The following is an 18,750-nucleotide window of genomic DNA, read 5'->3' as shown; positions in this document are numbered from 1 at the left end:
TAGGCAGAAATAAATTAACAATATCCTAAACTGATAGCTCTCCCCTTTCCCCCTCTTCCACTGTTTTTGTGAAGTTGGAAGAAGAGGGAATAAAAGTGGGCAAGCAGAAAAAGGATAAAATTAACAAGGACAGAGAAACATAGGTCTAGCTTTTTCTTTTCTTTTCTCCATTTAAATCATAAGGGCCCTGTTTCCTTCTTTAACAAAGGAAAAGAAAAAGAGAATGAAGCAAATTGAGATCGTAACTTTGAAAATGACTATGACTGCAAGAAACTGGATAACTACTAGATGACAGCAAAATGCTTCCTTGTTGTTGTTGTTGTTGTTGTTGTTGTTGTTGTTGTTGTTGTTGTTTGTATATATAATGGTCTCCAGTTTTCTGTGGCCTTATTTTAATAACTAAAAGAGCAATGTTTGTTTTAAAATAGAAAAAAAGGTAAATAGAAAAAAGGTAGGAAATAGATAATCCACAAACTCCAGGGGCATTATTTATCCTACTTTTGAAATAAACACTAATCCAGGCCTTTTAATGATTTAATGTTGTGCATGTTATTTTTGTTTACTCTTTCCACTGTATATTTTGTAAACCACTGAGTATCATCAAAGGAGTATCACATAAATTTAATAAATATGTACTTTTAAATAATTACCTTTAAATAGATAGGGGGGAATAAAGATGTACAAAAAAGTGACAAGAATATTTTTTATAAATACAAACTGTATCATCCCCTATAGAGGGCTAATCAATGAGATCAAGACAGAAAATGAATTTAACTGTTTGTCCTTTGCTGTAATATTGAATAAAAATTAGCTTCTAACAGTAGCATTCTAACAGTACATTTCATATACTTTCAGAGATAAATTGCTATCTTACAGCACTTGAAAATCTGGGCTTAATCCTTTAAGGGTGTCTTTTAAACATCCCTGCGTATATAGGTTAGTTTTCCACCTTTTCTTCAATGAATTCTGTTATAATAAAGGGACAGGTTGAAAATGAGAATAAGAATAGACATTAACAAAAATGAAAGTATTTGTATTCAATCTGCTTGCTAATACAATATATTATATAAATTCATGAAGGACCGGCTCTTCTGAAGTAAAGTAACACAGCAGGAATAGAAAAGTTTTTAACAATGTATGATAGTGTGCTCTGAGGCAAGAAAAAGGTCAGGCATTAATGGTTAGTACCTGAATAAAGTGGAATGCAAACACTGTTGGAGGACATGTTGACATTTCTTATAGAAAGTCTTCCTAACAGATGAATTGGCTATCTTCTTTTCCCAGGATTGGGTGGGTTATGCTTTGTTCCAGGAGCACTTGAAATATTCTATGGCAAAGGGAAGGGTCTTTTGTTTCTGTTTGGAAGTTATTCTAAAACTGTATTATAGGTGAATTGATGCTGAATAATGCTTTTAATATGCCAGGCTAGCTTTTCGAGGCTTAGCATATTAATAGCTGATCAACTGGATATCAAATTGTTGATCTGTAATTAAAATAACTGAATATAATATGAGGAGATTCTTCCATCACCATCAATATTTCCAGATTTAATTATTAGCAAAAATATTCATTAAATAATTCAGAAAACTATTTAACAGTATAGTATATGGATTGAAATAAAAAACCAAAACAAAAGAATCCTTATTGGGGACTATGAAAAAAAATATGATTTACTAACAAATTTCATGTTTATATATTTTAGCAACAATTTTCCAACTAAAAAGCCGAGTTATATGTAAAGCCAATTAATAAAAAGTCTTGCAAAACAATTGTATAAATATTTCATTTTACCAAATCTTTTGTGATTTAGATGTAGTCATTTGTATCAGGTAAGTTTTTAAAAACCATATTTGGTGACATTTTCTGTGCCACCAAATTTATTAATATTTAATTTATCTTAAAAGAGAAAGTATAATTATTTGACACTCACCAATTACAGTTGGTATATTAACATTTCATTCAAAATATCAATGCTTGCAAATCTTTGCCACAATATAAATCTTTCAAGAAAACCATTCAGTTTTTTAGAAGAATTTATTCATTTATTTATTTGATTTATATTGCCACCTATTCGCCCATGGTGACTCAAGGCGGCTTATACAACGTAAAATCATATTTAAAACAAAAAATAAAAACAAAAACAATAAGAATTAACAAAAAGAATCAAATAAATTAGTAAAGTACAATAGAACAAAATTTGGGGAAAAAAACAAACAAAACAAAAAACAAAAACAAAAACCAACTCCCACCCCCCCCACCCCGACGACAGCAGGTCACACTAGCCATTTGATGGGTTCCATCCCTCTCTGGGTTTCCCAGGCCCGCTGGCAAAACCAGGTCTTCAATACCAATAAAACCCCTATTAATATATCTACAGATGTATGTATGTATGCATGCATGGGAGATTGTGTGCGTGTTCATAAAGAATTCAGATCAGGGACTATTGTTTTTACATTGTTTTACATTATGCAAAGAAATGAGATTGTGAACCTATAGAGCAAACTACAGTATCATTTCTGAAAAATTCAAAGAAAGTACCCAGCCATTATATACAGAGAATGAGATTTGCATGCATGCTCAATTAAGGATTCATAGTTATTGCTTATTTTTAAAATAAAGTAAATAATGCCAGATCCAACTGGGCTTAATTAAAAAATCAAAAATATTTTATTGATAAACTTTCCGTAGCCATCCAAAATTCCAAATATTTTGATGAAAGTCAATTGAGCACATACTTGTTCCTTAAATTTCTATTTCTCCTTTTCACAAATGATATTAAAGTGCTAAAAATAAAATTCAAGAACCTAATATTATTTGATTGTACTTTACAGAAACATAAAAGACAACAACAGTTGGGTTTTTTTTATGACTCTATAGTCCCTTAATTGGGGTAGAGAGCTGCTGTAAAATAACTATTGTGATATCTTTCAGTAGTATAAAACAGGGATCCCCAACCTTTTCGACGCCGCGGCCCGGTTCCGGCGTCAGCTGGGCGCCGCGGCCCGGTTCCGGCGTCAGCTGGGCGCCGCCATCTTTTTGACGAAAAATCACTTCCGGTGACGTCACGAAGTGATTTTTCGTCAAAAATGGCGGCGCCAGCGCTTCTGGTGAGCTTTTTCGGGTGAAATGGCTTTCTACCCGGAAAAGCTCACCGAAGCGCTAGGCGCCGCCATCTTTTTGATTAAAAATTGCTTTTTTTACCAAAAAGATGGCGGCGCCCAGCAACCAGCGGCCCGGTAAGGCTTGTTCCGCGACCCGGTACCGGTCCGCGGACCGGCGGTTGGGGACCCCTGGTATAAAAGATATACCCTAAGACTTCCAAACTCAGAGACAAACCTACAGAAAATATAAGAAATGGCAAGAAAACTAATTATATTCGAGTTGGCACTCATTGACTATGATCAGGTTAAAACCAATTAACCTGGGAATGGCAGAATTTGTAGTTATGTAGTGATACACTTCACTATTATGTTAACTAGCTACAAGCAAGTTTATATACATTTATGTTTAATTTTTAAAAACTTTTTGGCCTATTTTCTAAATACATAACTTAAACGCTAACCAAACACTTCAGTGTAGATTTACTTGGTCAAAGCTTATTGCACTAGTTCAGTTTTTTCCAGCTATAGATAGTCTTTGCTTTATGCTGGAAATTGAGATCAAAATTTCTGTCGCTAAGCAATGTGGTCATAAAGCGCCATGTCACATAACTGCATCACTTAGCGACAGCAATCCTGACAGTCCTTTTGCTGTCATTAAGAAAGGAATGTGAGTCATTAAGCAAGGACCTCATGTGACTGCAACTTGCAGCTTGCTGCCAGACTCCAACAAGCAGTTAATGGGAAGTTGGCAGGAAGTCACAAATCTGGAGCTGCAATTCAGCAGCCCAGTGGAGAGCTTGAGTATAGCTGGAAGAGGGGTGTTGTAATGTGCCACAAGCATTGCCAAGAGTGTGCAGGTGGCTGCTATGGTGTGGCGCAAGTGCAGTCAGGTGGGGGTTACCTGCTGCAGAATGTGAAACAGCATGCAGGTGGCAGCTGCAGCATGAGCAAAGCCAGATAGGTGATTTGTTGCAGTGAGCAGGAGAGCATGCACTATGGGTTTTATACAGGGCAGAAGAGGCACATGCTTTGAAGGAGGAGATCCCAGGGATTCATACTCCACAGCTGACCTTCTTGGGAGAAAAAGCAGCAGGAATTACTTTCAGGAGTCACTTGCAACCTTCTCTGCTGGCTTACTCTCTGACTTTGCTTATGGGAAAGTTGCAAATAGCAACTATTTGACCACAGGATGCTGCAACCATTGTAAATACAAGCTGGTAAATACAAGCTGCAACCATTGTAAATACAAGCACCTAGATCACCGCAGAATGCTGGGCAGCAGGAACTTCAAGGATCAGTTTCAATGATGAGTTCAACACCATAACGTAGTGTAGCTTTGAATAATTACTGAACAAGTTGTCATTAACAAAAAAAACACCTTTAGATATGCTGTACTTTTTAGTCATATGGGCTGTGTTAACTGGGAGTGATATCAATATATCTGAAGAAACCAGTTTGAGGACAAGTAAGTATTTTACTTGCAGGGGTTTAATTTCACCATTATGGTCTTATAATGCCAGTAGATTACTCTCCAATACTTGCACTTGGTTAATTCATTCAGTTCAAACAAAAGTACTAAGTACAATCTCATTGATTTTATATTTTAACATTTTATAATGGTTTGGGGGGCTCCTCTAGATAGAATACAGCAGTTGCTTTAGGCTGCAAGATTTAAAAATAAAGAGCAAAACTGCAAAGACTTAATTTCTTATTCCTAGTAGCTGTGACCTAGTTGTTAATATGCCATTAAAGTGCTATGAATGACCACATAGGCATTCTCCAGAATGATCTGTTTCCATCCTGGCTGTCCAGGACTTCCAATGTTGCATTTATGTCACTGTAATTGAGTTCATCCCTATTTCTGCCCTCTTTTTTTCCCTTTCTTCCAGTTTTCCTAGCAAAGTCTTTTCAAGGGAGATGGCATCTTTGCAAAATGTATCCCAAATACGTATAATAATTCCAGCCTGGTTATTTGCGCTTTACAATTTATTTGATGACTTGGCTATTCATGGTATTTTCATAATGTATAACAAGAGACTCTTTCTAACCAGCTTCTACAAGTTTTGCTTCCTTAGAGTATCATAAGAAAAATTACATAATTCTGATCTGTATAGGTATAAGCACATCCTGGCTCGGTATCTCTTCCATTGCATTCACTGCTATTCTACTATTACAGGTAGTCCTTGAGGAACAAGCTGTTTAATAACTGTTTGAAGTTACAAATGCTCCCCAAAAGTGTACTTACGACAGGGGTTCAAAATGGGACCAATCAAAAACTTTTGCATTCAAGGGTCCTGGATTCAGTAACTCCTGAAGCGGCAGTCATTTTTAATCTTTTGACCTCCCTTTGGGACCTGGAAGTTACCCATAGTTATGACGGGCAATTTCCGAGATCCATTTCCCCCCCAGGGATCAGGACTTTGAGGCATTTTCTTCTCATTGCTACCATGTGGAGAACTAGAGGAATGAATCTCATTGCTATCCTTGTTGCTTCTTTCATTGCTGTTGCTGTTGCCTTGAGGACTGGAGTATTGTAGTTGCCTTTGTAGTCAAACTACTGTATTTGTTTGTAAATACTTTACAAATCACTGTGCTTTGTGTGTAAAGGGTTTTTCTTTTCATTACAATTGCTTGAAGAAATATTAGCTAGCATCTATAGAAATCAGATTCCGTAAAGTTCCTTTGCATTCTAATGTACTGTCTTTGTTGCTTTTGCTTTTAAGATTAGTGTGAGCTACTGTAAATTGCTTGTAGAACAGCTGATTGGTGGGCAGAGTGGTTCCCTTTGGAGGCTCCACAGTGGAACTACCAGAAAATTCACACACCTGCACAACCCAATTTAAATGGACACTTGCCTGGAGGCACTGTGGTTCAGAGGCAGAGGGCTGCCTCGCCTTACCAGAACAGCTGATGGCTAGTTGACAGCAGTTCCATTCAGAGGCTCAACAGAGAACTCTGCAAATTCACAAGAGCCTTTCAGTACACTTAACAATCACGGAGGTCATTTAATGAACCAAAGCAAATAGTAAGCCTAACCTTTGTTCACTTAAACAACTAGTTGATTCACTTAATAAGCATGCTAAAAAATACTATAAAGATGAGTCCAATTCGTTTAATGACAGTTTTGACTTATGACTCTACTGGACAAGTTCCATTTGTGTGTACCTTGAGGACTATCTATAGTGTACAGCATATTTCTTAACTGCTGGTTCTTTGTTGATTTTCAATACTAAAAGAAATAATTCATTCACTGCTACTATACCTTGGCTTTGAAAAAAAATAAGCTATTAAACACTTTTCAAAATTTAAACACATGACAGTAATCCATATTGGATTTAACAAAAATGTGTGAAAATTATTGACTCAGCAGTGCCACTCCACTTGCTAATGACATCTAAGTATTTTATGAGAAAATTGACTCCAGAAGCATTTGCCAATGGAAAACCTGATTTTTTGGGCACACACAAATCAGACCAAAAATCAAATTTTAAACCAGCTACCTATAAATGATAATCCATCTATGTTGTCTTGGATAAAAGCTTACTTTCTTCATCCAGTCCTGATAGAAAACCAATAATAAAGATATAGAACTGAATACCATTAATGGAACATTATTTCTAGCTTTATGTTTTAACTTTTCATAATTTATAATTTATTATAGTTTGATTTATTTCTTCTCTGAAAATGTCCAACATTCAATTAGATATAATTGAAATATTTAAGAAAGTATGTCTTAATTTTAATTAAGAAATTTCAGAAAGTAACATAAACCATCTAAATAAAATTATAAAAATAAATGCTATATGTCTGGACAACTAATTTCAATTGTCCTATATAGATATAAAATAATATGGGAAATAAAATAGGACTTGACAAATGTCAATCTCAGTGTTCTATTGATTATGCTGATGGACAGCACTGTGTTATTAATCTGGAAATAATTGCATGATTTTGCTGCCTTGATATTTCTTGGTATTATTCTTGGCATTATTTGCATTAATTCTGTTTTTATTCTATTGTGAGATATTTCATTTTCTATTTGCAAGTAATCATGATTTGACTGGTAATTGTAAGAATACTCAGTAAGAATGTACTCATTCCTGTTAGGAAAATCCAACACAATGGCTATGAATTTTTATTCTCCTAGGACTATATTTGTTGGATTATATATTGTTTGCATTTTTTCACAGTATTCAAGTTCTAGTCAGGAATTACTTTTCAAATTGAAAATTTTGAAAAAGGGATTCAATTCAGGGGTCATAAGTGCAATCTGTGGAAGAAGAATTTCTTTCTACATATGCCCAATTTGGTTTGTCCAAAGAAACTTCAACAAATCCTATTTAATTTGGACAACCATAATTAAAACTAATGGTATAATAATAAATTACTCTTACCATATTTTCTATCTCTGTATTACTGCAGTATTGCAGAGAAAAAGGGTGTGGATAGCATAATGCAGAACTATGACTTGTCATATTCAACTAAACCAAGTCAGTACTCAATGGTATCCTTGGAATATAGCCAGGACCACTGCTGATGTCCTCATTGTAATGTGCATAGTTCTTCTTTCCCTATTTAGTATTCTAACTGCTACCAATAATTGGATCTAGACACTCTTATAATACTCATCAAGGCTCTGGTCCACATGAATGATACTGTGATGACCCAGGATGGGATACAAAAGCAACAAAGTCACAAAAACAGTGAAGTCCCTTTAATTCTTTCTACTTGGCTTTCAAGGTCCAATTAGCATTGACTAGAGAAAAAACTCCCTCACAAACAGTTGAGAAAAGGAAGAACCGTTCAAACTCAAAATACATATAAAATTATAAACAGAAAAAAACAACACAAACCACACTGAAGAATTCACAAGACAAGGCTGGATAAGGGCTTGAAGATGTCCACAGATATCAAAATACACAGACTGGCAAGGATGCCAGAACTCAGATAAGAACTGACAGACTAGAAATATTTTCATGCTTTGCCTCCAGCACTGGCCCATGCACAGTTTGTCCTTTTAAACAGTCCTCACAGCGGCAGCCCATTAAGGGGATCAAGGCCTTTCCTCCCCCGTAGACCACGCCATTCACGTTTCTCCCTTATCCACTCCTCTCTGCGTGCCCTAGAATGAAGAGGGGATGGGCCTGGGTCTTCTTCTGAATGCCCAGCTGGCCTGTGCCCTTCCCCAGCTTCCTCCACAACCTCACTCCCACTCCCTGTCCGCTGTTCCTCCTCTCCCTCGGAGTCAGATACTAACAGGAGCATGACAGATATTAATATCTGAATATATTCAGGAAACTAAATTAAATGAATTCATAAATACATTTCTTTTGTGCTTCCATGGTATTTCTAAGATTAGAAAATCTCGGAACTAGCAGAACATAGGTTCATCAGTCTCTTTTATTGTAATCTGGAGTTACTCATATACAACCCTGAATTCTTCAAACTGTTGAAAGATCTAGAAATAATTTTCAAAATGCCACAAATATCTTTACAGTATCAGCACTATATAACACAAAATACTTATAAATACTGCAGCTCTGAGCAATGCTTTATGAAGTATAACCAAATATAATTAGGTGTTCAGGATAAAATATCTGGACTTTATAAAGTAGTATTCACATAGTATGATATCAACACGACATAATTAAGATACTTGATTTAATCTAATTTAAATATTTTTTCATCAAAACAATTTCTTTAAAAATGACTATCCCTCATTTCAGTAACTTTTTTTTGCATGACTTCAATGAGTTCCCTTCAATATGTAATAAACAGGAAAGGTATTTTTCAGATAGAGAACCAGTATATTGTAGTGGTTAAGGCCCCAATCTAGAAACCAGAAACTCGAATTTTAGTTGGATCACCTTGGGCCAGTCTCTCTTTCTCAGCCCTAGGAAGGAGGCAATGGGAAAGCACTTCTAAAATCTTGGGGAAACCTGGATGGACTTGTCCAGGCAGTCATTAGGAGTCAACACTGACTCAAAGGCACAAAACAAAGAAACAAAAAAAGATACTTCAGAATTACTACAAGTGATAAGGATACAGGATTTGTAAATGTAGAAAAACAATTTGTTTAATTTGGCAGAGTATCAAACATACAATGGGCTGCTTTCTATTTTATGCATGAACATGCGTTGTGGCAAACATACACAGCATCTACATTATCAATGTAAGAGTAGTCACATTAATACTAAAAATAAGATAAGCCCAGCCAACAACCCATCTGCTCTCATGAATTATGTTTTAGAAATCATATGTAATATAGACATTTTTGTCTGCATATCATAAAGCCCTGACATATCCAAGCTTTCACAAAAAAGGCTGTGGGATGTGACTTGAATAACAATGTGTCTCAACTAATTAGTATTTTCAGTTCAGCATATTCACTTTTAGACTTATTGCTGTTTGCACATAGTAATTTAGGTAAACAGATCCCTTCCACAGCTGCATCAATTAACACTGCTAATCAAAACTGAATTCAGGTAATTAGGCACATTTATGCAAAAAGTCTGCAATTTGGGGAGAAAAGCTAGATTCTATAGTAATAGTTGGCTAAGCAGGAATCTCTATTTTTTCACATAAGATGTAAAACAAAGGTAATTTAGCCAAAGTATAAAGGAACTGCAGATTCAGAAAAAGTATATAAATTATATATTAACAATTATCTGTATTCTCAGAAACTTTATGAATTTTAATATAATTATTTGAAGTATTATGAGATTCACATAAGTACAAAGTTGTTATTAGCAAGAAGAATATTCAAGGTTCATGTGCCTTTATTAAATGAAATATACCTATTTTATCGATTCAACCCATCCAGTCAAGCAGGAAGGGTATGTTGTGAATTTCGACTGGCATGGCCTAGGGAGAGAGACTTCTCTGTCACTGTCCCGACTCTATGGAACATTTTGCCCCAGAGGCAAGGCAGGCCCCTCCACTCTTCTGGCTTTCTGAAAGAGTGTTAAGATGTGGCTCTACTAACTGGCAGAGGGGTCTCAGAGTGGAAAGATATATAGTGGCAAGAGTTTTTATTACCAAGAAAAACATTCAAGATTAATGTAACTAAAATAAATAAATAAATAAATAGTGATCTGTACTTGTTTATATAATTTGGTCCACTCCAATTGTTTAATATTTAATATTCATGTATTTATTCAACATTTAATATTCATGTATTTATTAAGTTTATATCCTAATTTAGAAATTCAAGGTGGTAAACCTGATGTTCTTTTCTCCATTTCTTGCCACAACAACCCTGATGGGTGGGTTAGATTAATAGTGAATCAGGGCTTAGAATACACCAAAACTGTTTCTCCCACAATACCTTAATACACCACTGTGTATTCATTATTTATATGATTTTTCCCTTAATCAAATTTTATATGTTCCCATGCATTAAAAAAGAGAGCAACGATTCAAGATCTGGAAGGAAATAAAAACCAACCAGTTTTGGAGGACTCTCAGAAGAAAATTGGGCAAATACACAAAGAGAGACAATCTGTCCTTTTCATTATATTTTATCTCCCTAAATAAACTAAGAAGTATTACAAAATTGCAATTATACTTTTAACTATACAATTAGACCAGGAACTCAGTGAAGTGAAGCCACTGTAAAATAAAATCATGGCTTTGCTTATGATCTTACTTTGTTTTCCTTTGCTTTATAGACTTGCAAAGGTTGCAAATGCAAGGATGGTTACTTTTTCATCACTGTCATAATTGCAAATGATAAATGAGGCAATCGCTAAATAAGGTCTACCTGCAATAAAAAGGAAAGTACTGTAGAAGTATAGTGATGGATTTCCTCTTAGCTCAACTGCATGGAAGCTTATTATAAGCCCTTTTAGGTAAACCAGATCAAGAAATCAACTTTTAGGTAAACCAGATCAAGAAATCAAGGGTTAAAACTACTTTATCTATTTCATTATCTACTTTTTGGCAATAGTAACCAAATCTCATTGTGATTTACTTCCACTCCTTTCTTATATTCCAGTGAATCAAAGGGGTTTTTATTCCCGGGGGGGGGGCCCCCCCCCCCCCCCCCCCCCCGGGGGGGGGGGGGCCCCCCCCGCCCCCCCCCCCCGGCCGGGGGGGGGGGGGGCGGGGGCCCCCCCCCCCCCCCGGCCCCCCCCCCCCCCCCCCCCCCCCCCCCCCCCCCCCCCCCCCCCGGCCCCCCCCCCCCCCCCCCCCCCCCCCCCCCCCCCCCCCCCCCCGCCCCCCCCCCCCCGGGCCCGCCCCGCCCCCCCCCCCCCCCCCTACCTGAGCTGCTTCCAAATATTGTTTCTCATGATTTAAAAAATGTTTTAGCCTCTTTATCTAAGCAACCGTTTTTGCTTCTTCCAACAAATCGACCTTCCTTATATGCTCTACACTTGTACTGTGTGTATGGGTATACACTCCAAATGTTACTGAGCCTAAATAGCATTTTAGTCATGATACCTCAGATAAAGTCATTTCAGAAACAGAAGTTTGGACAATTGTAAAAATTGAAGACAAGAAAAAAGAAGACCAGTAAAAGGCATAGATGGTTAGATATCTAACTAAATACTATGATTGAAGTCATCAGCATAGATTTATAAACATTCAAAGGAAAGCCTGATTAACTGTTGCCCTTGAATCCATGGATTGGAAGCTTTTGAACCTTTTACCCCAGTCTCTTATTACAAAACACACATTTATAGTGCAATACTGACCTAATCTTTCTGACAGTGATTTCAGCAATCATTTTCAACTTGCCAGTTTGTCACCTGGCCTTCTTTAAATGTACTCAACAACACTATAAGGGATAGATAATGGCCTTACACTGCATCTTTATTTACCAATGCTAAGTAGTTAATAATTCCTGCTGACAAGATCTATTTTATTTATTCCTTGATTATCCCACCTTCCTCTATGCAGCTCAGGGCAAGATGCATTAGTTTCTACTTTGCCACAAAAAACAAAATAGATTTTCTCACCCCAAACCAGGATAAAGAGTTTGGCTGAGACTAGAATGAGTATTTGAGCTTTGCCTCTGTGGTTTTTCTTCATTCTTGTCACATTTTCTACAAGTTAAGAGATGGCAGTTATGACTGTTACTTCGTTTTATTATTGTCATGATCTGCATTATCATATTTAAACTAATGAGGCTACAGAATAAAGTAAATACACATGTTTATTTATTCCAATGCTTTATAGAGAAGATTATCTCACGGCAGTGATTTTGATCAGCGTACATTGGTTAACATCACAGCAACAGTATGTAACTCATACTGCCATGATCAAAACAATTCTCAAAACAAAAAGCCAGATCGGCAGCAGCATTCAGCTAACTTGCCAGCCCAAATGCCCAGGGGAACAGGGAGAAATGCTAACAGGATTGGGGCCATCCACGTCTGGGAAGGATACTGTCCACAGGTTGGGTGCAGCCATGGAGAAGGCATGGTTTGAAAGCATAGCCTGATAGGCATCTTTAATTATTCCATGTTTATTGGTATAAGTATGAATTAGACTAATAGACCATGGGTGTCAAACTCACAGCCTGCGCACCGGATGTGTCACATGCTGTCCCCGCCCCCACCCAGTTTAGCGAATGGGAAAAAAGTCCTGATACATCACATGACACCACTGTGACAATGCAAGTTTGACATCCCTGGACTTTCTAGTCCTGCTACAACTTTGTGACAAGATTGTTAGTAATTCACTTATCTTTTCATCTCACAGAAAGGCAATGTTTGCAATGATGAAAAATCCTTAGGATTTCCATTTAGGAACATTTTATACAGTATGTTGCTGGGGAAAAAATTACTTCCATCTGCTATAGACATACAATAGCTTGACTGCTTGGTATTAATATCTCATAATGTAGTATTAACTCTATTTAATCAAAATTATAATTCAGGCATGAAATGCTATTAAAATTTTCAATTTCTAACTCCATCACAATAGTGGGTGACTACAGATGAAAATAAATATAAGGACAAAATTATCCTTTGTGTACAAGATTTCACATTGTTTCCACGTGGTATTATAATGTTTGTATAATAAAAGCGGTGAATCTTTTTCTGAGGATACCTAAACTTAAGTAGAGTGATTTTAATGTCAATGCAGCTCACCAAAGTCATCTACTTACTACAGAAATAGTACAAAATAGTACAAAAATATATTTATGTTAAATTATATTATAATAAGAACAGCTCTACTCAAGTGCAGCTTATTGACTTGTAATGATCAGCAGGCAAAAGTAGAGTGTAAGAGAAAAAGTTACAGAGTGTCATCAGGGGAAAAAAAAAAATCCAACATGGCACCACAATTTACAATCATAGCCCCATAATGTTTTTTGTGTTACCAGAAAGTGGGAGAGCTTCAATTGCATGAATATAGTAATGTAGTGGTCATTTTGACTTTTTACACATGTATATTCCCATACCTTTGGAAAGGTAGAAAATAAGTTTAGCAAAGAAGGAATATCTACTCAAACTTCTGGCTAATATATTTAGAAATAAACACACTATTCAAATAACCTCTAATTTCAACTATTTTTATTCATTACAATAACATTTATATTATGGAATGGATGGCAATAAATGGAAGCTTTAGCACATTGAGCTATGTTCATGTATAAAATTAGGAAAAAACGTGATTAGGAATCTGTCAGTGGCAAATGCCTTTGTCAGAGTGTACAGCCAGAATTCCACAGGGAAAATTCATGAAAAGTATTATTGATTTTTTAAAGAACAAATGTTTAAAATGACTGCAGTAGTGTAACTATCCCTGGAAAATTCCTGTTCTTATAATAAATCAATATAAGCTTGAATTGATTTCTTTGTAAAACAGCATGTCATTTTTTTCATTAGCTGAACATAATCTGTATTTATTATTCTCCTTATAAATAAATTCTTATTTATTTTCTTAAACTGTACCTCTAACTACTGTCAAGGAAATGTTTTGAGGACATTATCATTTGTGCACTTAGTAATGGTATATATGCATTCAATGTTCCTTTACAAACTGAATGGGTTGTTTTCTTTTCTGAATAAACAACCATGATTTACACACTAAAAAAATCTTAGATGTTTCATCCACCCCTTAGCTCTAGAATTCTCCTTTTTCATCCTCTTTTTATAAGTATAAAATTTGGCTTTCGGCAATAATGGAATTATAGCTTTTCAAGAATAGCAAATATTTAAATAAATAATTTATATGTTTATTTAAATAAATGAACTTTTGTCAAACAATCATGAATATCCCAGAGCTGCATGGAATTGCACAAAATGTATAATTCCTTCAAAATGCAGGGTAGCTTCTGTAAAGCAGTAGAGTGAACCCTCCTACTTCAGATGACCCTGATGTATGATGGTAGAACTGAGTCGTGAAAACAAAATAAAAGCATTATTTAGACTTCACCTAAAATAGTAATTTATTTGTTTGTTTATAGAGCTTGTCAAGCATGCCAGCCAGTATTCTTTTCTTTTTTAAAAAAATATTTGGGAAGCCTACTTCTATCCAAATTTAGACATTTAAAAAGCCAACATGTTTTTAAGCACTTTTTGGATAAGATTTGAATTGCAGGCTAAAGGATAATTCAAATATGGGATTACATATAAATATTGTTCTAAGATATCATACCACATTATAGAATACATAAAACAGCCGCTAAACCTTTACCATACTCTACTAGGAAATTATCTTTTTCAGGAAATAACAAATATATGTTCATTTTGGATCTCTTCTGTCACCCCTTTGAAATTGGCCAGGTCAGGAAACAGATTCCACAAAGATTATTGGAATTTGGTTTTATTACTGTAGAGTACAATAATAGACTTTTGAAAGCCTGACAGTTCTTTCCCATCTCTTATATGAAAAAAAATAAAGCAGGAAAATCTTGAGTTTCTTTCTAAACCTTTCTTCTCTTTCAGAGCTAGGGTGATATTTACATAATGTTTTTGCATACCTTCAAGTTTTTCTCTGTATTACTCTACTCCTTTGCAATATATAATTCTATCAAACCATGGTATTCTTAGAACTACCTGCAAGGGATAGAATACGGAGATGCGCCTTTTAATGGTTCCAGCTGCATCTAATTACAGAGTTTAGAATATTTGAGCCCTTATTTGCTGCAATGTCATCTTTCCTATACAATATCTGTATATTTATTTACTTAATTATATTTCAATTTTTATGGATGTCCATCTCAAACTCATGATTCTGAATAGTTAACAGCAGCTAAAAAGCACCATATAAAAGCACACAATAAGATTAATACATAATTTGCATACATAATTACATAATCCATACATAATAAACAGACAAGGTAAAAACCAAAACAACCAGCAAATAAATCAGTACAAGTATTGCATTGGCTCTGTCATACATCTGGATCTCCAAGCTTGGTGACACAGCCCTGTCTTAAAAGCCTTGTAGAAAGCCAGCAGAATTGGGGCTAATGTAGTCTACAGGGGATTTGTGCTCCAAAAGGTGGGCATAAGAGAAAGACTTTTCCTAGATCTTACCAAATGACACTGATAGATGAAACCTGTAGCATGTTGGCCCTATGTTAGGAATTACCTTTCCTTACCACAATTACCAGCATGATGAACTAAATTCAGAAGTATACTGGCAACCAATGCAGCTTTTTAAGCACTGGTGTATTATGTGCTGATTGAAGAAAGCATACAACTAACTGCCTACTACTTTCTCTAACTGCCACAGCTTCTAAATGCACTTCAAGTACAGCCCCAGGTAAAGCATTCTGCAGTTTAGGAGATAATTAAGGAGTGAATAACTGAAGGCTCCACTCCAATATAATATGGAGTATAATATGAAGTTGTGCAAAGGCCCTTCTGCCCATGATTGCCATCTGCTCCTCAAACAAGAGCCATGAGTCCAGAGAACCTGCAAACTGCACTACATCTGTTTGGTACTACAACCCCAGCTAGAAATAAAGATGGAAAATTCCTGGTGGCTCCCAAGATTGAGCAGAGCTACTTAATCTTGTCAGGCTAAGTTGAAGCCCGTTCTTCTTATTCAAACTACCCCAGTCTTGATATACTAAAACAGAACCTGCATGCAATTATTTGAGTGATCAGGAGCAGAAATGTAAAGTTGGGTACAAACAATATACTAATTCCCAGCAATTTCAGTTTGGGTTAGATGCCATTTACATAATTAAATCAGGGGTGCGATTCAACTGATGTAACAACCGGTTTAATTAGCGTACACTTTGCGCATGTGCATGCGAAACATGCACTTTGCATGCGCGCAGAGCGTTTGCTACTGACCTTCAGCAATCTCTGTGTGTTAAACAGCTGACGCGCAGCAATCTGCTGTGCCGTGCGAATCAGGTGAGCTTGAAAAACCAGGATATAAAGCACAGACTAGAGCCAGGGTGGGCCCAGCAACTGATCGTCTGAGTGAACTGGTTCACTCACAGCTGATCCGGAGCTACGGGTTCGCCCGAACTGGGCTGAACTGGTGGAATCCCACCCCTGAATTAAATGACTTGATTAAATGAAAGATGTGTCCCACAGTTATAGAACTATATTGGCCCTCAATTCATATGATTTTTTTCCTCTTTTTACATTCTTATTCTACAACTGTACTATGTATCTTATTAGCATTTACTTATTAACTTAATATTCCTTTTTTCTTTCAGAAAGTCAAGGCAGTATATATACTGCTCTGTCCTCTTAATTTTCTCCATAGCAGCAACTATAAGGCAAGTTGGGCTTTAATAGAATAATTGTCTCAAAGTTACCCAGTGAGTTTCCATGGCTGATGTTAGATTAGAACTTGCATGAGAAATAAGCATGCTAGGATATTCAGGAAATTATCAAAGTGCAATGATATTTTCATACCAAATTAAGTACAGTATAAGAACAATTTTGTGTAGAATACATGGATACAACTGTTAGAGAAAATACACAAAGAAATATATAATTTTCTAACTTAGATGTAATTTCTCAAAAATTTTAAAATAAAAACTGAACATTTGGGGAAAAACAGCTAAAATTGAAAGACAGTTATAAATTAGTAATGGGTAATATATATATCTATATCTATATCTATATCAATGGTCTTACTCATGTTCACTGAGAAATAAGTTGGCAGAATTCAATGAATTTAAATTTAGAAAATAAGCACAAGCAATACAGTTTAATTAATCCGTAACCTGATTACTTGGATTAATTGTAGAACCTATGCTCTTCTGCACTTCCACAAATTGTATTCAGCCCTGCAATAGTTTTCATTTCATGTTAAAATATGATGCTAATATAAACTTCAAAGTATGCATTTTCCTACTTCAATATCCTGAAATTCCCCCCCCCCCCCACCGCAATTTAACCACTCTTATAGCGAGGTAGTTTCCTTCCTCTGTCATATTTCATGGAATCCTGTAAGAAGTTTTTTTTTTCTTCTGAAAAGATATTTTAAGAGTGAATGGAACGGCTAGGTAGAAGATAACTGCCACCTCAGGGTTTTTAACATTTACACAAAAATACCAAGTATTTCTCTACCTTGGCAGTAGTTGGGAATTCAACTTTGATGAAAGAGAGAAATAAATTGGAAAGGGCAGAAGACTGCATATTTATTACCATTTTAATAGCATTCATATATTTAAAAAGATAGAAACTAAGTATTCAGTGAAGTTAACATCGATATTACAGTTGGCTCACAACTGCTCTTTTTAACCTTTAAAATAGAGATCTTTGTTTTGTAATATACATAAAGAGCAGAGTTTTCTGTTTCATCAATGAGAGAATTAGCTGAAGTGGACAGGCCTATTTCATGGATTTATACATTTCTCCCTCCAATATTTAGGATTTATTTTATGAACTGAACATGCATCTTCAGCTGAAAGTAGAAGGATCAGTCTATAGACATTAAAGTTATTGTGATTTAATTTAATTTATTTAATTATTTTTGAAAAAATATTAATAATCCCTGCACATGAAAAAATGAAGTTTCAATTAGTGGGAGGGGTTTAATCTAGCTTTCTTCTGGTTTGTTTCTTGTTTTCTATTCTAGGTGCTCTTATACTTGCTCTTCTATCAATCCAAAAACAGAACTTAAACTGTGGCTTCTTATAGTACTTAATGTTTCACTCCACTACTGTATATAAAGATGCTGTGAGCAACAAAAGGTTTGTTCAGAAGTGATCCATTTCAAAAAACTTTTTGTATAATTTTGTTTAAAATCTTCCTCTTTGTGGACTTAATGCTGAATTGGTTATTCCAAATGACATACGGTAATTAGTCAATACAAGTTCTCATTTGTTAGCTGTGTACCATATTTTTCTTTCAAAAAGTAATAAAGAAGTAATTAAAGCACTTCAGCATTTAAAACTACAATGAATAAAGCTGTCTAATTCAGGAGTGATCCATCAGTAATACTGCAGCATGTTGCACAGGTAGTAATTAGAGGTTTAGAGATTATAAGAATGGATGTATAAAACACAGAGAACTCCTGAAATTTTTTAAAATTTGTTTTAGTTGAACTTGAAATAATTTTCAAGCATTTTACTATTTTGAAAAAAGCATTACATTTAGAAAAAATATGAAATAATAATACAAAAATGCTGGTACAGCAAACATCTGGTCAGTAAATTTTACACACATGATCACCTCCTTTTATATTTAACATCCATTTTACTTAAAATTGAACATTA

General features: G+C 35.5%; 1 long non-coding RNA gene across 8 annotated transcripts in view; it reads right to left on the bottom strand.

The window, feature by feature from the left end:
• LOC113431831 (uncharacterized) overlaps positions 1-18,750 on the bottom strand; it is a 97,841-nt gene that overhangs the window by 17,501 nt on the left and 61,590 nt on the right. Inside the window, exon 1 of one of the 8 annotated variants that reach the window (XR_015750093.1) lies at positions 1,189-1,648. The exons of the other annotated variants lie outside the window; for them this stretch is intronic. This is a non-coding gene — a long non-coding RNA (uncharacterized LOC113431831). Of the gene's footprint in view, positions 1-1,188; positions 1,649-18,750 lie in introns of those variants that run through there. 8 annotated transcript variants of the gene reach the window in all.

Source organism: Notechis scutatus, chromosome 6 (assembly GCF_049901735.1).
Source record: "Notechis scutatus isolate UNSWTSFEM ecotype Mainland chromosome 6, rNotScu1.2, whole genome shotgun sequence".
In the NCBI taxonomy this organism is placed as follows: Eukaryota; Metazoa; Chordata; class Lepidosauria; order Squamata; family Elapidae; genus Notechis; species Notechis scutatus.
Note: the sequence above shows the minus strand (reverse complement) of the source record. Positions and strands in the feature narration are given on the sequence as shown.